We start from the raw sequence: 14,228 nt of genomic DNA, 5'->3' as shown, positions 1-14,228 counted from the left end.
ATTCCCAGTCTTTCCATATTTATTTTCTCTATTTCGGTGTTTGCTCTTAGGCCACTTGCCTCTGCGTTGCCCACCGTGGGCAATGAGTGCGCTACGAACTCAAGATGTCAAGCTATATCATTGAAGGTCTTAATACCCTCATTAGAGTTAGCACTAACTTGACTTGACTTCAAGATGACTCTGGTAGGGACATTATAACTGACTAAACCTGTTATTCGTCAGTGAGCTCGCAACCGGCTGCTTTAAGTTCTCTTATCATCGCAAGGCATCACCCTTAAGTGCTCTGCCATAAAATGTTTCGGGTTCAACATGTATTGGTTGAATTTGAGATTCAAGGCACAAAGCTTTGTAGTTGATGTGCTACTATATTTCTCTTTGAGCTGCTCCTACATACTTTTAGTGTTTGCAGTAAAATAATACTTATATAGGATGAAACAATCCTAATCATAATAAAAAAACGATTAGATTCGAGTTCATACAATCCTAATAGATCTCGTGTTAACCATTAAATTTTTGGGCCAATAATTATATTTCAAATATACAATAGGTCCATTCATAAATGTGAGTTGGTGGGCCTCATGAAAGTCCATGCAAAAAAAAAAAAGGGGGCCTCATTCCAGCCCATTAAATATTATCATTTGGGTCCAATAAATTAAAGCGGGCCTGATCAACGACGACCCACATCCACATTCTATAAATTATCTGTTCGAAATTCGATTTCAAATCACAACCCATTCAAAATTCGATTTCGAATTTCGAATTTCGAATTCCCAACCAATTTCCAAAATATCCTCCAACAACCCATTCAAAATTCAAATTTCGAATTTCGAATTTCGAATTTCGAATTCCCAACCAACTCCCAAAATATCTTCCAACCACTCCCCAACCTATTCAAAATTCGATTTGAATTTCGAATCCCTAACCAATTCCCAAAATATCTTCCAACTATCCAACAACCCATTCAAAATTCGATTTCGAATTTGGAATCCCTAACCAATTCCCAAAATATCTTCCAACCATCCAACAACCCATTCAAAATTCGATTTCGAATTTGGAATCCCTAACCAATTCCCAAAATATCTTCCAACCATCCAACAACCTATTCAAAATTCGATTTCGAATTTCGAATTTCCAACCAACTCCCAAAATATTTTTCACAACCCATTCAAAATTCGATTTTGAATTTCGAATCAATTCCCAAAATATCTTCCAACCATCCAACAACTCATTCAAAATTCAATTTCGAATTTCGAATTTCCAACCAACTCCCAAAATATTTTCCTCAACCCATTCAAAATTCGATTTCGAATTTCGAATCAATTCCCAAAAAATCTTCCAACCATCCAACAACTCATTCAAAATTTGATTTCGAATTTCAAATTTTCAACCAACTCCCAAAATATCTTCCACAACCCATTCAAAATTCGATTTTGAATTTCGAATCAATCCTCAAAATATCCTCCAACCATCCAACAATCCATTCAAAATTCGATTTCGAATTTTGAATTTCCAACCAATCCCAAATATCTTTCAACCAACCATAACAACCTATTCAAAATTCAATTTCAAATTTTGAATCCCTCAAAATATCTCTCACCACCCCTCCCATTATAAATACGAGAATCGAGATCAATACGGGGGACGATACGATAGACGAAAAAGAGAAAAAAAATAGATTGCTACACACGTTCCGGCGTACAAAAAAAATTCAAAGGAGTAGAGATCGCCAAGCCACGGAAAGGAGGAAAGCTCGCCAAGCCGCGGAAAGGAGGAGAGATCGCCGAGCCGCGGAAAGAAGGAGAGATTGCTGAGCTGCGAAAAGGAGGAAAGATCGCCGTGCCGCTTCATCCGATCCATCATCTGATCAACAGGTAAAAAAAAAAAGAAGAAGAAAAATGAAGAAGAAAAAAAGAAAACATAATAAAAAAAAAAAGAAAAAAAAGAAAAAGAAAAAAGATCTCGTTTCTTTCCCCTTCCCTTTTTTTTTCTTTTTGGTTTTGCTACCGTAGTCATATATATCATCTAGACGACTTCGATGGGAGAGTGGAGGGGAGCCGATGGCTTCCTGTTTTTTCGTACCTCTCAATACTCCATTCGATGTCGTTGATGATGGAATGAGTGATCTACATTGCCGCGACTACCCCCAGCACCGACGATTTGATACTTTTGAAAGAAGAGGGGAGGGGAATCTTTGATTTCCCGTTTCTTCGGACCCTTCAACATCTTTCGAATGTCAAACCAAATTCGTCGGCCGACCAAATCCACGCCACAGTCATTTATCTTCACCGAGGACATCGCCGGTTTAATATTTTCAAAAAAAGGGAGGGAAATCAAAGATTCCCCGTTTTTTGGACCCTTCAATTCATTTTGAAAATATTAAACCAAATTCGCCGGCCGAACAAATCCGCGCCACAGTCATCATCTTCACCAACGACATCGCCGGTTTAATATTTTTGAAAGAAGAGGGGAGGGGAATCAAAGATTCCCCGTTTCTTCGGACCCTTCAATTCCTTTTGAAAATATTAAACCAAATTCACCGACCAAACAGATCCATGTTACCGTCATTATTTTCGCCGCCATCATCTCCAACCTTAGCAGTTCGGTGTTTTCGAAAGAAGAGGGGAGGGGAATCAAAGATTCCCTGTTTCTTCGGACCCTTCGATCCATTTCGAGAACATTGAATCGATCTACAAAAGTCTCAAACCGGTTCAAATCCAAATCAAATCAAGATCAAACGGGGATTTCTTCGGACCCCAAATCAAGATCAAACGGGGATTTCTTCGGACCCCAAATCAAACCAAAATCAAACGGGGATTTCATCGGACCCCAAATCAAAGCAAAATCAAAAGGGGATTTCTTCGGACTCCGAATCAAATTGCAAAATCAAAAGGGGATTTCTTCGAACCCCAAATCAAACCAAGGTCAAACGGGGATTTCTTCGTACCCCAAATCAAACCAAATCATAAATCAAACGAGGATTTCTTCGGACCCCAAATCAAATTGCAAAATTAAACGGGGATTTCTTCGGACCCCGAATCAAATTGCAAAATCAAAAGGGGATTTCTTCGGACCCCGAATCAAATTGCAAAATCAAAAGGGAATTTCTTCGGACCCCGAATCAAATTGCAAAATCAAAAGGGGATTTCTTCGGACCCCGAATCAAATTATAAAATCAAAAGGGAATTTTTTCGGACCCCGAATCAAATTGCAAAATTAAAAGGGAATTTCTTTGGACCCCAAATCGAATTTCAAAATCAAAAGAGGATTTACTCGGACCCGAAATGGAATTGAAAAGAAAATCAAATTTAAACCCAAACCAAATCAAATCCAGTCCACAAATAAAAAACCAAAACCCAAATCCACAAACAAACCCAAAACCAAACCAAACCGAAATCCACAAATAAACCCAAACCCAAACCCAAACCAAATCAAGTCCATAAATAAACCCAAACTTGAACCCAAATAAACCCAAACCCAAACCAAACCAAGTCTACAAATAAACCTAAACCCAATCTAAATCAAGTCCACAAATAAACCCAAACCCAAGCCAAATCAAGTCCACAAATAAAATCAAACTTGAACCCAAATAAACCCAAACCCAGAACCCAAATCAAATCCAAACCCAAAACCAAAACCCAAATCCAAACCCAAAACCAAAACCCAAATCCAAATCCAAATAAACCCAAACCAAACCCAAACCAAACCAAGTCCACAAATAAACCCAAACCCAATCCAAATCAAATCGACAAATAAACCCAAACCCAATCCAAATCAAATCGACAAATAAACCCAAACCCAAACCAAATGAAGTCCACAAATAAATCCAAACTTGAACCCAAATAAACCCAAACCCAAACCAAACCAAGTCCCCAAATAAACCCAAATCCAATCCAAATCAAGTCCATAAATAAATACAAACCCAAACCAAATCAAGTCCACAAATAAACCCAAACTTGAACCCAAATAAACCCAAACCCAAACCCAAACCAAATCAAATCCAAACCTAAACCAAAACAAAACCAAAACCCAGACCAAACCCAAATCCAAAATCCAAATAAAACCCAAACCCAAATCAAATTCAAATTCAAACCCAAACCAAATCAAGCCGACAAATAAACCCAAACTCAAATCCAATCCAGTCCATACACAAATAACCTTAAATCCAAATCTAATCATAAATAGAACCCATACCTGACCTCCAACTTGGATTCATGACCTGAATCCCATGAATCAGGAACTAAGAACCAAGTTCATGAACCCAAATTCCTTGAATCATGATCCAAATCCTATAATCTAGTTCGTGAACCAAGTCCATACACCAAATCCCATAAACCATGAACCAAATCTCACATCCCATGTACCAAGTTCATGAACCATACACTATATTCTATGAACCATACCCAAGTTCATGAACTAAGTCTCATGAACCATAAACCAAATCCCATAAGCCAAGTTCATGAACCAAGTCTCATGAACCATAAACCAAATCCCATAAACCAAGTTCATGAATCATACCTCATGAACCATGAACTATGAACCATGAACCATGAACCATACCCAAGTTCACGAACCGAGTCTCATGAACCATAAACCAAACACATAAACTATACACCAAGTTCATAAATCATAAACAAAGTTCATGAACCATACCCTATGAACCATGAACCATGAACCAAATGACCCAAGTTTATGAACCATACACCATGAACCATAAACCATACACCAAATTCATGAACCATAAACTATGAACCATATCTATTAACCAAATCTCATGAACCATTCATCATATCCCATGAACAATGCCCAAGTCCATAAACCAAATCTCATATACCAAACCCAATGAACCATATACCAAACCTCATGATCCATATCCAAATCCCATGAACCATACCCAAGTTCATGAATCTCATGAACCATAAACCAAACCCCATAAACCAAACCATACCAAGTTCATCATAAATCTCTTTACTCTAGCATATATACCTAGAGTAAAAATCAAATATCAACTACCCCTAATACATGTACTTAGGGTTAAGTCAACCCCACCCGCCTTAGCACATATACTAAGGCAAAACATCTCCAAATCGACAGAGTTCCAAATTATACACTTAGAATTCAGTCAAATGATATCAAATTTATTCGAACTCTAACACATATACTTAGAGTTCATCCGACTAACCCTTTATACATATCCTTTAGTGTCACGCCTCGAGCCCCACCTATTTGGTCAGGTTCGGGCGCGCCGACAGACCGCCGAACGGACAGAGTTTTTCCTGTATGTCCTAGGAGTCGCAATCAATACAATTACAAGAGGTTCCAAATAAGAACAATATCCAAGCAAAGATTGTATAAGGGAGTATCAAATAACATAACACATCCTATGTTATTACAAGCATTCCCATTAGATTTATTTCACATCTCGATTACAATTCTCTTTAATATCCAAATGCAATCTAAGTTATTACATCATTTACTTATTACAACTTGAGACATTTGTTCTTTTTATCTCTATACCCCTAGGAAATGTCGACTCGGAGTACTGCTATCTCTGGTCTCTGGAGTAGGGCGCTATCTACGGAGCTACGCCCTTGCCTCGCGGCGCCGCGCCGTTCACGTGCGAATCTGTAACACCCCAAAGCAACGTGAGGTGAGAACCAACTCCATGGTTCCTAGTAGGTACGGCCACCCAAGAAAAAAGCTCGACCAATAGGTCCGAAGGAGGCAAATTGCAGGTTAGTTTAATAAACAGATAGATTCGATATCTAAATTATGCAGCTAACAATACCATACTTTGCCTCACAAATGCAACAATGCCATGCTGTGCAACAATATACTCATGCAATGATGCAAGTAATGCAAAAACTAGTAGATCACCCGATACTACTTTCTATCTCATTATCTAGTTCACATCAAACTACTCTCTAAGGTTTCTATTACCCTAGATCCATTTCATCTATCACTAGCCTTTAAGGTTTCCTCTACCTTGTCCAAGCTAGCCACCCGACTCTGCCTCGAGTCAATCAACTGCGGAGTATCGCACTCTGTCCGGCTCGAGGTGAAGGAACCCTCACATACACCTCAGCCTTAAATCCGCTCAACATATACTATGCCTCAATGAATAATAAATAAGTTACTACCTAGTATATGATCTACCACATGGTACTAGGCCTCAATAATCACATGAATGAACGAGCTACTACATAGTGTGTCGTGCAACTATGCCTCGATAATCAAAATGAACGAGCTACTACATAGTGCGTTGTGCAACTATGCCTCGATAGTATCAAATCTCATGGCCAATCTGAAGGTTATTGCCCAAGGCCAACCCGAAGGTTGCTACCTCGACTCACATCTCAAATCTCGCTAGTGGGGATATACCACCCGAGACCCGTCTGCGGGACAACTATATCTGCCCCAACGCGACTACTACTCCGGAGCTCGCTGGTAACCAAGTTACCCATAACGTGACTACTACTTCGGAGCTCGCTACTTGGGTAGAGTGACCACGCCAAGGTTACATAGACTATGTGAGTATGATCCAATCCCCACGCTGGAGGATACCCTATCTACTATGACCACAATGCCTCAACTGCACTAATGCCAAATGCATAATGTCCACAACATGATAATCGGGAAAAATATACTATCCCTATGTTCAAATGCCATAGTGTTCCACTACACTAGATTTGCTGCAATATGCCACAACTAGGGAAACTCACCTATTCCCTATGCTCAATGCCAGTGTTATTACACTATGTTCAAATGCCACTCACCTAGGCTTAATCAACAATAGGTTCAACACCTTTATCACATAACCTAGGTTTAACTAACTCTAGGTTCAATCCTCAATCTATGTTCCTCAAACTAGGTTTAATGTCATTCTACCTAGATCTTGATTCTAGGTTCACTACACTAGGTTCACATGCCACCTATGTTCTTTAGCACAAGGTTTAATGCCACTAGATCTATTCGACACCTAATTGTCCACATCGAGTTTCTATAATTATCCACATTATCAACATACATATTATACTTAGCCTCTTCTAGCATGTAGATTAACATGTCCATATGCAATATCATCTAGCATGTACTTTCAATACACAACATGCAATTATCAACTAGGATACCATATATTCATATGCTCTAACACATCTACAACATCATCATGCATATTCTATCTATATGCTTTAACACATTCATGATGCCATCATGCACCTATTCTAATCATGCCAACATGCATATTATACTTTATCCAAGGTAGCTATTACATAGTATCTCATGCATTTATCCTAAGCATTCATCTACGCAATCAACTATCATTATACATATATATGCATCAACGAGAAAGCACATTTCTCTTCGACATGTAGGCGACCTAGTCGCTTCGGTAAGCACAACCTACCTGTTATCACGTTCCGATTGCTCATAGCCACTTGCAATCGGCCTCCCGCGGCACAAGCCGCTCGGCTCGACCCAATTCACGCGCGACCACCGAACGACCTCCGATCCGTGATCCGAAAATTAAATGTCACGCTCCGGGACCCAGCGGAAGCCCGCCCGGCACTTGCCCAGACCCGCCATACATCTAAAACGTATAAGGCGTCTAGAAACAACAATAGTAAAAGCAATAATAAAAGACATCTATGAGTATCAGAGCATGATAAAGGTCTAAATGCTACAACAAAGGATAAGGTAAAACTGTAAATCCACTAAATAAGACATAAAGTAATACACGGAAATCCCAAATACAAGTGCTAAAGGTAGGTACATAGGTGGTCTCTACACATGGATACAAAATCTCTCACTCTCCCAACTACAAAAAGGAAGAGCAAACCATCTAAGCAAAGAACCGCTCCTCGCTAGCTAACTAAGCGATCCCCTTGCCGCGATCCCGTGCCTCCGCCGGTGCCGAAGGCTCTGAAAATTAAACCATAAAACAGGGGCGTGAGAACTATTAAAAATAGTTCCCAGTGGGCAATTACTGACTTCAGTGAATGCACCACAAGGCCAAAAGCTACAAAAGATGTCAGTGGCTAAAAAGTAGAAGAGCGAAAGGTAAGTAAAATGTAACTTATTACAACATGATGTCTCTACTTAGCATAAATAGCATAACTATGAAACAACTATGCATGAAGTAAAAGTCTCCCACCATCATAATGTTCACAATGCGAAATAGTAAAGTTCCGTTGTTTACTATTCTAGTCAATGTCCAAGTAGTACACTAAGTCACCATCTGTCCACATGTCATCATGAATACTCAAAGTCAAATCTGAAGAGACCCACCCGAAGGCTGTCTATGGCCCTGAGACCCACCCGTAGGCTGTCTGNGGAAGCCCGCCCGGCACTTGCCCAGACCCGCCATACATCTAAAACATATAAGGCGTCTAAAATAAAACGATAAATAAAGCAAGATAAAGAGAACATCTAGCAGTATCAGAGCAAGTATATCTAGATGCTATAATAACCGAAATGAACATAGAGCTAAATCCACTAAGTAGAAACAAAAAGTAGTACAATAAACATCCAAAGTACAATGTTAAACCAGATACATAGGTGGTCTCTCTATACAAGGTACTAACATAACTCTCTCTCTCTCTCAACTACAACAAAAGGAGAATGAACTACCAAAATGCAAAAGAAACGCTCCTCGCTAGTTAGCTAAGCGATCCCCTTGCCGCGGTCCCGTGCCTCCACTGTGTAGAGGGCTCTGAAATAAAACCATAGAAACGGGGGCGTGAGAACTATTAAAAATAGTTCCCAGTGGGCAATTACTGACTTCAGTGAAATGCGCCACTAGGCCCAACAACTAAAAAGGGGAAGTGTAAATGTAAGCAATATGAACAACTAGTAAGCAAGCATGAAAATTTACTACAACATGATGTCTCTACTTAGCATGAAATTGCATAAGTAATAAAGCTACTGTAACAAGAATGTAAATGTAAGCGAGTATCACTAACATAATGTCCACAGCTAAATAGTAAATGTCATTGTTTACTATTCTAGTCAAAGTCCAAATAGCATGTGCTTATCACTAAGTTCCAATCATGTAAGACCCACCCGTAGGCTGTCTGGCCTGCGCCGTGCCTAATAGCCCCGTGGTAGTCAACATCCCCACTCTAGGAATGAGCCTCCCCCACGGCATCCCATTTCGGCGCCCAATCCCGCACGAGCGAGCATATGTCGCGATGGCTATCTGCGGAGTGCCGGCTTGTAGGGAGCGACCCTCACAAGCCTGTGCCAATGAGCACAATGGCAAGCAAGCGTAAAAGTCCGTCTCAAATACCAAGTCCTCATGTCTAAAAAATATGGAATATATCCAGTATCTCGATGGCCTACCACTACGTCGTCATGTCAAAAATATGGAATAATAGCAGATGTCCAAGTGGCCTATCACTATGTTTCTATGTTGCAGTTTCACAGTTTACTACTCTAAGTGCCCCTTTATGACACTTTTGTTCATTATGTCAAAGCATGATGATTATGTTCAAGAGTACATAATTCTAAACATTTTTCTCACATGCAACATGTTTTCCAACTGGAAAAAGAGAATACTCTAAACATGCATGTACAATACACATAATGCTCTACTATGTAGAGAAGGATTTTCATGATACGCAACACATGTATTTTAAGTATTCAAAAATTCATATAAATCCTATCTAGCATGGAAATGCATGCAAAATGATAATACAACACATATTAACCACTTAGGAGGAATTTCCCCCTATTCACGTGAAGCCAAACCCACCAAAAGCTTCGCGCGGGCGTCCGAAACGCTAAGGAAGCTTTGATAATCACTCCTAGCACCCTAAAAGATAGGCTAGGGGAGTTACAACATCGAAACGATAATTCATGAGTTCAAACATTAAGCAACTCAAGAAAAGGGTTAAAATCTCACCGAAAATGGTAAAAATCTCTCTTGATCTCCAAAAAGAAGCAAGAATCCTTCAAAACCAACCTAAAGGAATGTTCTAATAAGATCAATCAAGATCAAAAAGCGTCAACTCAAAAATCTCCATTTCTAACCCTAATTCTCAAAACCTAGGGTTCCCACACACAAAACCTATCAAAACACAGATCAAGGAGTAGAAAAGTGCTACTCACCTCTCAAGATGCTCTAAACCAAGCTCCAAACGAAGTGGAGTTGAAGATCACCTCTCAAATAAGCTCCAATCCCGAAATCCAAGCTTCTCCCATGGAGGAATAAAACAAGAAGCAAAAAAAGCAAAGGGGAAGAGATCAAAACCCACAAAAATCCATCAAAAATGGAAAAGAACTCAAGAGGAGGAGTTCTTACCTCTTCTCCACTGGTCTAGGGCTCAAAAGAGCAGCTAAGGGGGCCGGGGTGGTATTTAAAGAGGTTGCAACAATTGCAAATACACCCCTCCTCGAAAACAGCCCAGTCTGCATTGTGTACCGGTACACGGGAAAGTGTACCGGTACACTTCCTACGAAACAGCCCAACCCAAGCCTCGGGTTGGTAGAAAACCCAAAGTGTACCGGTACAACCATCAAGGTGTACCGGTTCAAATCCTGTACCGGTACAACCATCAAGGCTGTACTGGTACACAGCCTGGCTGAAGCTGACCCGAGAGCAGGACCAACAATCCATCTTTTGGGATTTTGGTTCAAGCTTTAAACCTCAATTCTCGAGATGCGAGCCATAGGTCGAAATACTGTCAACGACCTTCCAGAATATCTAGTAAAGCTCGGAACACAGATCAAAACTTGAACCTCGCAATTTGCAAAGGTCTAGTGTGTTACATTAAAGGTCTTCGGTTTCTTGCTACGGTGCTCCAAATTCGTTTCCATGATTTTTGGACGTCGCCTCGGCCATCCAGGCGGAAACAAAGCTAAATCCTCAGTTTCTTCAATATCTTTACAACGGCTTGACGAATCGTCGAACCGACTTTGCCATCGCGTTCATGTGCCTAGCAATTAGGTTAACAGAGTGTCAATTGAGATCAAACCCTACTATTTCTCAAAACCCCATTTTGGAGCCCTAGATTACAACTAGGTAAAAATCCACCATTACATCTCTAGATTTAAGCATAATCTATCTAATTAGCATCCTAGGATTCATCTAAACTCATTCTTAGAGTATTTAAACCAACCATTAAAGATCTACCATTAATGAGCAAAGATCTTACCTCCAAAAGCTTGCTCCCACATGAAAAAAAAGATGAAGAGGATGGAGCTCCTCTTCTTGATCTTCTTCTCCACCAACCTCTTCTTCTTCTTCTCCTTCTTTTTTTTCTAGAGAGAGAGGGGGAGTTTTTGGGTTTGCAAGGTGAGAGGGAGAGAGCAAATGAGCTCTCTATAGCTCATATACACTCACATAATGCCCAAAAGTGCAAATAAGCCCCTCAACTTTCATTTTAGTGCAGTGCCCCCGCGGGGGGCCATTTTTTGTATAAGGGACCGGTCCCTGGACTTGAGGGACCGGTCCTCGAAGGTCCAAAATTCCAGTAGTTTTAGGACTTAGCCAAATTTCAGCCTTTTTCACCGTTTCTTCTTCGTTTTCGCTCGTTTTCGCTCGCTTGACCTCCGATTCTTTGCAAATCGAACAGAGACTCTCCAAACATGTTTTTGAGCTTATTTTCATCATCTTTTCATCCGCGCTAATGCCGGATTTAGTCCTTGGTCCAACATAGCCTTTCGGATTTCGTTTTCGCATCTACGCGCACCGAAACGCCCGAATGCTCCCGATCCTCACCGAACTTCACCGGAACTATTCAAATGGCTTTCCAAACCAATATAAACCGTAACTTTTTTATTTTAGAAGTCCGGTACCTTACATTTAGGGTCTAGTCAGCCTTTTGCTCTAGCACATATATCTAGAGTCGAAGTCAAACCAAGCTCGACTGGTCCTAACACATACACTTTGGGTCTAGTCAGCCTTTTGCTCTAGCATATCTATCTAGAGTGAAATCCATACCTGATCGAGTTCTAATACATATACTTAGAGCTCATGAAACCAAATCCGACGAACCCTAGCATAATACCTTAGGGCTTAGTCAAATCCTCACTCTAGCACATATAACTAGAGTGGAAAATATATTAAACTCGGTTAATCTTGATACATATACTCAGGAATTAGCTATTCTCTACTTTCGGGTAACTCGACCCACCTCAATACATATACTTGGGGTCGAGTCCAATCTCTACCTTGGAATATACAACCAAGGTGAATATAATCAGACTCTAAGACATATACTTAGAGCCAATTAGACTTTAATACATAGAGTTTAATATCGACTAGGTCTTAATACATATACTTAGGACCTAGTCAATCTCAAATTCAATTGAATCCTAATACATATACTTAGGATTCAATAAACCAAGATACGATTCATTCAATCCCATCCATAAAGGTCTCTTAATCGAAGGTGCCCCAATGCCACGGGAGTAATTAACAATAGATGCTTGCATCTATTGGAAGCCATGGACCCGCAATACCTGATACCCATATACATATAAATACTAATCTGAATCATGAATACTACCCCACGGCCAAAATCCATCGACCGTGCGAGGTGCGTCATTCGTGGTGGCAGACATTTAGCAGTCTCATAATTCTCAAATTCCTTTATCAAATCATCGTGCATACAGCTCAACATTGTAGAGCATGCACTTCGATTTTTCTCAAGCCACTCATTATAGGCTTGCATATCACGACTGTGCTGAGTCGTGGTGCCTTCTTCAGGCTGAACCATATTGTTGGTTAAGGGATGTTTGTTTGGGTGGAAGTGGGGTGGAAATGGGGTGGAAGTGGAGAGGAGGGAAGTTGTTTTCGCCATAAACGATTGGTTCCACTATTTGGTTTCACGTAACAAAGTTATGGTCGAAACTCGGTTAACCAAAAACGGCATAATTGACTTCGGTCCATCGTGGGCCGAAGTCAATTACGGTGAAGAAAGGTAAAGAAAAAATAATAAAATAATATACTAGGTAAAGATAGTTATATTTAAATATATTTAATTATGATACTAATTACTTTTGGCCAATTTGCATAAAAAATCTACTAGTTTTGCGCTTTTGCAAAAGTGGGCCACATTTTTCGATTTTGCAGATTCGAGCCGGATTTTCAGCGAACTGACCAAAATACCCTTATTACTTTTTTGCTTTCCTCTTTTTTTTTCTCTCGTTTTTTTTTTCTCTCTCCAAAGAAGGCAGCGGAGGCGGAAACAGCCAGCTTCGCCTTTGCCCTGCATGCCCTCGCCCTCGCCCGTGCACTCCGCACCCTTCTCGTCTCCGACCCTGGTGAGGCCCGCCGCGACCCTCCTTCTCCACTAGGGCACGGCGACATCGAGGCGCAGGCTCTTCTCCTCCACCGCGCGTCGAAACGCCGCGACATCGTCAGAGGAGGCAAAATCGCCTCCAACGACGTCGCGGTGGTTACGATAGAGAGCAAGGGAGAGGTGGTAACAAGAAAAATTATAAAAAAAAAGAATAAGCATAAAAAAATAAAAAATAGTTTTTTTCCTACAAAAAAAAGATCAAAAAATATAGAAAGATGATAAAATTGTACTGTTAAAATAAGATTACACTGTTTTAATGGAAATTACACTATTTGATATGGAAATTACACTCTTTTGGAATGGATTTTACACTCTTTAGGCCAAAGTTGAACTATTTAGGAAAATTTTGCACTATTTCTTTTTTTTTTCTTTTTCTCTCTCTCTTCTTCTTCTTCTTATTCTTCCACCGTCGCCTCTCGCCTGGCCCGATGCCCGCCTCCTCTGCATGCTCCGCCCCGACCCCGCCTCATACGCCTCCGTCCTCCTCGCCCTTGCCCGCCCCATCGCGCCCTCCCCTGCCTGCGCCGCCGCTGCACCAGCACCGCCGCCGCCTTCGCCTTTCTCGTCACGTGCGTGCACCTCGCCGAGTGCGGTCCATGCGAGCAATTAATCAACAAGAAGTATAACGACGATATTTTACCTAGGGCAAACTAGCTAAATATTTGCCAAAAACCAATTACCTCTATCCACGGTAATCAAATTGAAAGAGGATCCAGGGAGAAAACTAAATAGGAAGATGATCGAGTTCCACCCCTAGATAAGACATTACACGCATCAGTTGAGTAGCCGTGGATGAGAGCGGTCCACGCGAGCACGTCCCTCACGGGCATTTCGTTGAACACCTTGCGGGTGTGGCCCAAGAGGCCGCATTTGGCGTAGATGGTGAGGAGGGCGCCGGAGACGACGACGCTGGGGGTGAAGCCGAGG

This window comes from Ananas comosus, linkage group 3, assembly GCF_001540865.1.
Source record: "Ananas comosus cultivar F153 linkage group 3, ASM154086v1, whole genome shotgun sequence".
NCBI lineage: Eukaryota > Viridiplantae > Streptophyta > Magnoliopsida > Poales > Bromeliaceae > Ananas > Ananas comosus.
The sequence above is the reverse complement of the archived record's forward strand: the minus strand, read 5'-3'. Positions refer to the sequence as shown.